The sequence below is a fragment of the Nipponia nippon genome, unplaced genomic scaffold (assembly GCF_047370975.1).
Source record: "Nipponia nippon isolate SJK-2023a ecotype South Korea unplaced genomic scaffold, ASM4737097v1 scaffold_56, whole genome shotgun sequence".
In the NCBI taxonomy this organism is placed as follows: Eukaryota; Metazoa; Chordata; class Aves; order Pelecaniformes; family Threskiornithidae; genus Nipponia; species Nipponia nippon.
The window spans coordinates 180,001-189,042 of record NW_028262376.1 but is presented as its reverse complement, the minus strand read 5'-3'; positions in this window follow the sequence as shown (position 1 = coordinate 189,042).

Here is a 9,042-nt window from a genome sequence, read left to right as displayed (position 1 = left end):
CCTTCTGTGGAGGTTTGATCCTGTTCTGTCTGACCCTTGCACAACACTGTGTCACATGTGGCCCATCAAATTGTAGCTCTTCAATAAAAGGGAGCCTCCTGGCTGCAGTGCCTGAAGGCTGGGCTCTTCTTCCAATGTTCCTTCCAAGAAAATGTCCAAGGAAGTGGTCTTTTGAATTTTCTGTTCTGCTTTTGTTCTCAGTGGTTTTGGGGTTAGGCGCCTGGTAAACTTGGGTTCCACTGGACCAAGTGTTCTGGTTGTAAAGGCTCTCTTCTTGGTGTCTAATGGCAGTGGAGACAGTCTCTCAGCTCCCCATTCTTTCCCCAGTTTGCTTCTTGTATGACAGGATGCATGGCATGTACCAGACTCTCTAGCAAATACTTTGGAGAATTCAGGAGAGGAGAGGATGGGGACTCCCCACATGCCCTGGGGTTGGAATGAATGCAGACTCAGAAGGTGAAACACCCTCAGAGGTGAAGTCTCCCAGAAGTAAAGCGATAAATTGTGGTATCTATGAAAAAGGCCTCTGCAGTGCCATGGGAGTCAGAGGGGACTCGGTAGGCACAGGGAGGGGAGAGTGGAGAGCAGCAGGAGCTGCCTGAGGACCCCCAGGGCCAGGACTCTGGTGCTGCCCTGGGGAGTGGGGCTGGTGCGAGCAGAGGAGGGAGCAAGTTCAGTGAGGCTTGAGGATCACCTACAAGATGAATTCAGGAGAGCAGCGAGTGCCTAGCCTCTGTTTCATCATGGCCTTGTGGCCAGCATGAGCCGTGGGGCTGATGGGGAGCCTGAACCCCGCTGTCTGCCCCCCAGCAGCTGCTGTGGCCTTCAGAGGGGCTGGGGCTGTGGGGTGAGTGCCCAGAGCTCTGCAGCAGCCTGCGCTGGGCAGTGTCATGGAGCCAGCCCAGGCTGGGCTGCTCTGCTGGGCTGGGCTGGGGAGAGGGCAGGGGAGGTGGGGAGAGGTGGGGAGGGTCTGGGCTGGGCTGGAAAGAGCCCGGGAGAGAAAACCACCAGTGCAGAGCTAAGGTGTGTGAGTGTGCGGGGTAGGGGCAGCCAGCACTCCCAGTGCAGAGCCAGGTGTCATGGTGAAGGAAGCAAGGCATCCAAGGTGCAGAAGAGAGGGTCCTGGTCTGTGCCATGTTTCCAGGACACCCTGGGGAAGCTGCCACAGGAAATTTGTCCCAGACCAGTTGCACCCACCAGCCATTTCCATCTCTGGCCATACACCCCAGCCCTGAGGAGGGACCTTTGCTGCATGGTCACCCCCATCCTCCTCTGGGGCTCAGTCATACCCAACTCCACTGCCATTAGTAATACAAAGGGAAGCAGGTTCTGACAGCCATTACACACCAAATCCCACAGCTCTTGCCACAGCTGGACTCTCAGCCAAGCCTCTTCTCAGACAGCTCCAGCTCAATCGGGTGCTTGTCTTGACCAATTTTGAAAATCTTCATTGACTGAGATTTTACCAGGTGGCCTGGGTCCTTGCTCTGGTGTTTGGCTCTGAGGGATTTCTGATAAACCCAGCTCTCTCAGCCTCTCCTTGTCCATTATCTGCTCCAGGCCCCAGCCATCCTTCCGGCCTCTGCAGGACTTGCTTCAGTCTGTCAGGATCTTCCTTGTGCTGCTGAGCCCCAGGCTGCACACAGCAGTCCTGCTGTGGTGGTCCTGTAGTGGGTTAGCCTTGGCCAGCAGCAGACACCCACCCAGCTGCTCACTTGCACCCCCAGCTCAAAAGGACAAAGGGAGAAAATAAGCTGGATTAGCCATGGGTCAAGATAAAGACAGGGACATCACTTACTCATTACTGTCATGGGCAAAGAAGAGTTGATTTGGGGAAGATCAAGTGAATTTATTGCCAATTAAAAGAGATTGAGATAGAGAGAAAGCATAGCAAAAATATTCAAGACCATTTCCCCACCCCACTCCTTCTTACCAGGCTCAAATTACTCCATTGCTCCCAATTCTTCTACCCACCCCAGCCCCAAGAGGAGCTGGGGGGATGGTGAATGGGGCTTACGGTCAGCACAGAACACCTCTGCCACTCCTTCCTCCTCACACTGCTCCCCTGCTCCAGCGTGGGCCCTCCCCACAGGATCCCACTGTGTTTGCCATCAAGGCTATGTGCTGTTCATTTCTTTCCATCTTACTTTTCTCCTTCACACTCACAGAATGACAGAGATGTTGAGATTGGAAGGGACCTCTGGAGTTCATCAAGTGCAACTCCCCAGCTGAGACACGGTCAGCTAGAGCAGGTTGCTCAGGACCTTGTCTAGGTGGGTCTGGAATACCTCCATGGATGGAGGCTCCTCAGCCTCTCTGGGCAAGCTGTTCCAGTGTTTGACCACCCTGACAGTGAAAAAGTGTTTTATTGGGTTCAGAGGGAATGTCATGTGTTTTTATCTGTGTCCATCAGCCCTTGTCTTGACAGTGGGAACTACTGAGAAGAATTTGGCTCCCTTGTTTTCATTCCTTCCCTTCAGGTATTTATGCACGTTCATAATATCCCCCAAGCAATGTTTTCTCCTGGAAAATTAGTGAAAAAATTATCCTTTTTCTCATTTTTCTCTAAAATACTCAGTACAGGGAAGATATGGACCTGTTGGAGTGGATCTAGGGAGGGCCACAAAAATGATCAGAGGGATGGAACCCGTCTGCTATGAGGAAAGGCTGAGAGAGTTGGGGTTGTTCAACCTGGAGAAGTGAAGGCTCTGCGACTGCTGCCTTTCACTAATTAAAGAGGGCTTAGAAGAAAGGTGGGGACAGACTTTTTAGTAGGGCCTGTAGTGATAGGACAAGGGGTAATGGTTTTAAACTAAAAGAGGGGAGATTCAGACTAGATATAGGAACGTTTTTCGATGAGGGCAGTGAAACACTGGCACAGGTTGCCCAGAGAGCTGATAGATGCCCCATCCCTGGAACCATTCAAGGTCAGGTTGGACGGGGCATTAGCTTTGAAAAGCAGCTGGATGTGTTGCTTGGGGATTCACAGCTTTGGCAAATCCCCAGAAAACCACAGCTTTGTGTTAGAAGCAGAAGGCAGGGAGGACAAAAAGACATTTGTAAAGCCTAGGTACACAGTGAGGTGGAGAAGCAGGGGGGTGGCCAAAGTCTGCAGGAGAACTGCTGCAGGCATGGGACAGCATGGGAGAGCCCGTGGTGGAGATGACTGAGGGCCTTGGTGGGGCTGGGACTTCCCCAACACAACCAAGGTCTCTCTCCTCTCAGCTACTGCCACCAAGAGCCATGAGGGGACACCATTTCCTTACAGCCCCATGGCCTCAGTGCCTCCTCATCCCCCCCTAGAGTCCAGGCACTCCTAGGGTCGTCCTGCACTCGTCATCGCACACCCCCACATCACACTGCTCCATCAAGAGCCCTGAGCAATGCATGAGGAAAAGGATCTCCCTTCCCCGGTGCCAGGGATCAGAGCTTGCCCATCCTTCTGGATGAAACCCATCAAGGGCTGACGTGGCAGCAGAGCCACCTGCCCATTGCCTTTGTCACCTGGAACCAGTGCTGACCTCTTGCCAGTTTAAGGCAGCCCCCAGGGAGGGGTACCTCCACCCCTGCTTCCCTTCATGGCTTCAGCTGTGATGGACCTCAGGGGGCCCACTGACACCCTCAGAGTCCTGGAGATTTTAATCACATTTTAAAGGCTTCTTCAGCAGCTTGTTCAATCTCCTTCCGGTAGCTGCAGTTCAGGAACTTGGCACCAGAGGGCTCATGGAAATGCAGATACCCTAACATGCCATGGCGCTCTGCAGTTTTCTTTAATGCCTCCCTTCTTGTGTGGTTCATTAGGGAGAGTTCAGGAGTAGAGTCTAAATGAGAAGATGTCAAAAAGAAATAACATTTTAAAAAGATTTGTGCATTTTCATTATTTTTCTGCTTACAGAATAAACAATATAGACAATCCCCAAGTCATATAGATCCAGAGGGTTTCATGATGAAGTATGAACATGTGGGAAAAGCCAGACCCTTTCTGTCAGACACTCTAGAGACACTCTTCATCCCACCCACCCCACCCCAACCTGCCATTTCTCTCACCGGTCACCTGAAACTTATATCATTCATGTTAAAATCAAAGCTTTTCCCACTCAGGCTGGAGCTGAATGTCTCAGCCTCCATTTCCTTCTGCTTTCCTTGGAGAAGTGGCTGCACAGAGACACAGCATTTCTCTTCGTTAACAAGAACAAAAACAAAAAAAGGAAGAGTGGTTCAGTGAAGAATAAATACCATTCGTCAGGTGTCCATGAAGTCCAAGTTGCCTCCACTAAATCCCACTTATACTTTGGAGGGGAAAATGTGCAGTGAGATTAGCAGGAAAGGACAGAGAGAAAGGCAATGAAGGAGCTGGCTACAGAGACAGTCAGGAGACAGGAGCAGCAAGCTTTCAACTGCCTGAAGCTCCAAGCAGCACCTGGGTACTTGGGAGGGTTCTGAGGGAATGGAGAGTAATGGGAGGAGGAAAACCAGATGGACACTCAAAAAGGCATCTGTGCAGACAGCCTGCTGGAGAAGATGACTTGAGAAATGGTCAGTTGAATCAGGACATGTGGGAATAGCGAGAAGATTAGTGAGATCCAGTACGCTCCATACAGGACAGAGCAGTGGTCAAGTATTCAAACATTTCAGCTGATGAAAATGTTCCCGTACTTCATACATGTTAAGAAAGTTGCCTCATCTTTGCAGGCCAAACTCAGTTCCTGACCAGAAGCCTCCAGTGCCACTTCAGGAGGTCCTGGTGTGCCTGATACACTCACCTGGGACTGGGAGTGACCACAAGGGGACGTGGGAGACCTGGACCCTCCAATGGAAACTGCAGATGGAGGGTGACACAAGGCATCTGTGCTCCTGTAAGTCAACCCACCCTGGTTTCCAAAACTGTTCTTAAAAAAAGAAAAACAAACACTCCTATTTCTAAATTCCTCCTTCTGAAGTGAGTCTCTGCACCCTCCTCCTCTCTGCTTCCATTACCTGTGGAGCTTCCTCATGAGTTCCCTCTTCACCCAAGCTGGTCTTATCAGCTATGTACTCACTGCTGCTCTTTGTGGGTGATTCTCTCGTTAAAGACAAGCTGTACTGAGTTGTGCTGCCCTTCACTGCTGCCCCTGGGATCCCCACTAAAAGCCCCCTCAACAGGCCAAAGTCTTCCCCTCTGAGGTCTGACCCCTACACTCTGCTCCTTTCCCTCCTCAGGCTGCTCAAGAGCTGCACCTCCCTTTTTCATGGTCACTACAGTCAAGGATGACCCTGGTTTTCACGTCCCTGAAAACTCTTCATGGTTTGCAAGGACCTGATCCAGGTGAGCATCATCTCTGTTGGTCCAGCTGGTGGCTTTGCAAAGAAATTGCTCCAACCCCTCCAGAAACCTATTGGTCTGTTTTCACAGTGCTGTGTTCTCCTCCAATGAATGTCAGGGTCATTAAGGTCCCCAGAAAGAGCCCCACGTCACTGATCTGGAGGCTTCCTTGAGGTGCTTAAGTAAGAGCTTGTCCACCTCCTCCCCTTGATCACCAGTTCTTTATCTCCCACCACAATGTCGCCCTAACTGGCCTCTGCTCTGATCCTTACCCACAAGGGCTCACCCAACCTGTTGACTTTCCCAGCAAGGAGCTCCATACATCCAAGCAACTCCTTCACACAGAAAGTATTCCTCTTCTCATGCTCCCAGCCTGTGCCTCGTGAAGAACCTTTATCCATCCATTGCAGCACATCAGCTGCGGGAGGTGTCCCACTGTGCCTCAGAAGTCACAGCTTGTGACAGACCTCGGGGCTCCAGCTCCTCCTGGCTGTTCCCAGTCAGAGGAGAGTGTTGCAAATCTGGGCTGCAGCCCCCGAGTTGTGGCTCCAGGCCAACCTCAGCTTTGTCATGGTGAACAGGGACACCAAGCACCCAAGAGCCCATGTACGCAAAAGCTTTGCTGCATGGCAGAGACATGCTGGAGTGGATGGCAGACGGCATTGTAAGAAAGACTTGAGGTGCCCCAAAAGAGAGCAATGCCTGCTGTCCCCAAGGTCAGAGAGAAAAAGGCTGGGCTGGGCAGCCCTGGCAGGAGAGGGCATTGCTGTCTGTGGTGTCTCTGCAGCCCTGCAGGGCCTTTGATGGAGAGAGGCACTGATCTCCTGGAAGGACAAGGTGCTGCCGAAAGCGTCCTTGGGTGTGGACATCCTGTGATCTAGGCACACTCGAAATTCACTGGGCTCTTTGAAGACTGTATCGTCAAGAGGGTGAGTAAAGGATGGGGCAGAGGAGAACTAGAAGAAGCTGAGAACATAGGCCCACAAGTGGAGAGCCCAGTGCAATGTGCTTCTTATTCATGCGGTGCCTTGCATCTGCTGGACAGAGATGGGACAGGGCTGGCCTCACTGCAGGGGTGGCAATCAGTCACTTGCACACAAGCACCGAAGGAATCTGAGATGGCGCCTGGGGTGTCTGTCATGCACCCGCTCGGAGGGGACACGGCTTTCCTGCAGGTCCTGTGCTGTCCCTGCCAGCCACAGGCAGTTTTGGTGGAGAGCCTTGGCGTCTCGCAGAGCCCTACAGGCCTGTGTTTGGCCATTCAATGAGCAGCTGCCCTGAATTAGGTTAGGCTCCATGGGGCTGTGTGAGACAACTCTTGTTAGAGGCAATGGACAGCTAGTCAATACAGCTAAAGGAGGGGAGAAAGAGAAAGACTTCCCTCTCCCTCTGGCACAGAACAACATTTGGTCAGCTGGACACCTCTCTAGGCGGCCTGAACAGCGTGAGTAGGGACAGGGGTTGATGTCCTAAATGTGGGCATCTGCCGTCATTTCAGCTGGCATCCTCACCAGGCTGCAGGATGATGCCCCCAGATGTTTCCCAGTCTCTCAGTACTGCTCCATTACCATGGACAACATCTGGCACCTCAGATGTCACCAGGTGTTTGTGCGTGAACTCCTGGTCTCCATCTCCATTGATGACCATGGGACCACAGCAAAGGAGTGCAGGTGCCTATTTTTAGCTGACACCATGACTGAAGCAAGAGGAATCTCATGTCCTGTGGGTTTGTGGCAGGCACGGGAGGGAGCTGAGGTCCCTTCCAGCCCCAGGACTACAACTCCAGGAGGAGATGCCTCCATTGACCCAGCTAATTGCCTTCTCTCAGCATGGCTAAAGGAGATGCCTCCCTGCCAGTGTCCAGGTGTCCTGTCTCACGATGGGCCAAGGAAGGGGGATTCTCAGACCTAACTGTGTCTCAGAGAGGAGAAAGGGCACTGCTGCAAAGAAACGTCTCTGCAGAGGTGAGACAGGCAACATCGGTGATTCCTTCAGTCTCTTCCCAAGGAGGTTCCTGGAGAGCCCCAGGGACACCTGGACGGAGCGCCGAGTGGGGTGGGGGGCAGAGCAAGTGACGTCTTGGGCAGGTTCCCTCCTCCGGGGCTGAGATGGGCTCCTGGGATGGAAGGAGCTCATGGGAAGCAGGCAGCGGTGCAGAGAGACAGCTCGGCCAAGGAGCAACTCCTCTGCCAAGCGCAGCAGGGCTCTGGGAAAAGGAGTAGGGCAGAGAGAGATTAAAGGCAGCCTGGAGTGGGGGGAGAGAGGAGAGCTGCAAGGGAAGAAACATTTCCAGCCCTTGTCACGGTAAGCCTTTTGGTGCAGGGCAATGCAGCTGCCGTTCCTGGAAGGGTCTCCTAAAGCGTTCATAGCCTACAGCCTACGGGCTCTGTCAGGAGGCCTCCCAGCCCAGGGGCTGATGGTAGACAAGGGGGAAGGGGTGAAGGCAGGGTGTGCAGCCAGAGCTGCCCAGGGCATTTCAGAGGGGACTTTTGCAGAGGAAGAGCAAGGCAGGGGATCCCTTGAAGGTAAAGAGCTTTCCTGAGGCTGTGCTTTCAGTTTCCTGCTGTTTCTGGAAAAAGGGGAAAGACGCTGCTGCATTTGGAGAGGGAGACTGAGAGTCCTGAGCTGCTACACTGAGAGATCAGCAGGTCTGGTGGGAGGCAAGTCAACTGCTTCCATCCCCTCCTCTCCCTCCAGAGAGCACCAGCATCACCTTTGCTGGCCTCATCAGGGTTTGTCTGACCTGCACCTCACTGCCTGCAAACGGGCAGTACCTCTAGAGAGTGCCTGGAACTGGGAGGTTTCTTCAGGTCAGAGCTGAGCAGACAGGAGCTGGTGATGGGGTCTGTGAACCCTGACAGGGAAAACTTGGAGGGAGAAAACAGTTCCCGCCAGGAATAGCTCCAGGCTGCAAACACATGGGCAGAGTGTTGTAGGAAACTCCAACCAGCAATGTCATGGGAGGGAGACTTTGGAAAGCTCCCTGTCATCCCCTCCAATGCAGACACCTTCCTCTGAGCAAGACCCCTGCTCTCGTCTCCCACCCAGCACAGCCTCTGCCCTCAAGGCTGTGTGGTCCAGGGCAGGAGGTGCCTCCTCTGCAGCCAGAGCTCTGGCACAGCAGAGGGGCATCTCCCCTGACACGGGGCCGCTTCCCTCTGCAGGGCAAAGGGGCTGAGAGCGACTGCCCTGGGCTTTTGCTAACCAGGAGGTGCTGTGCCCTGCTGGGTGAGGAGAAGGCTTTCCTGAGTACCCGGCCGCCTCTCCTCTCCTTGCTTCCCTTAGGAGGAGAGTCACAGCGTTCTTCTTTGTTCCTCCACCTGCTTGTGCTGCTCTTCTTCCTTCTCTTGGGCTCCCTGGCAATAACGATGGTGGTGTGGGGCAAGGGGTGGGGGTGCTGAGTGCCTGCTCTGGCCCTGACCTGGAGGGCGCTGCCCTGGAGGTGTTTCCATGGGACCAAGGTGCCCAAGCCCTCTCTTCATTTTCCAGGCTCGAGACACTGCAGTGAGTGCTTGGGCAATGAGACACTGCTTCCCTTAGCAGACATCACCTTCAGACACCCGATCAGGCTGGACAGGGCGTCCTGCGGGGCTGTGAGCATCATTCCAGAAGGTCACAGCTCTCCTGTAGGACCTTGGTGATGTCTGAGAGCACTCGATCTGCCCACGCCAATCAACATCCTTGTCCTGTCCTCTCCATCATACTCTGCAGAGCTGTGCTGGAAAGGAGAGGTGTTTTGA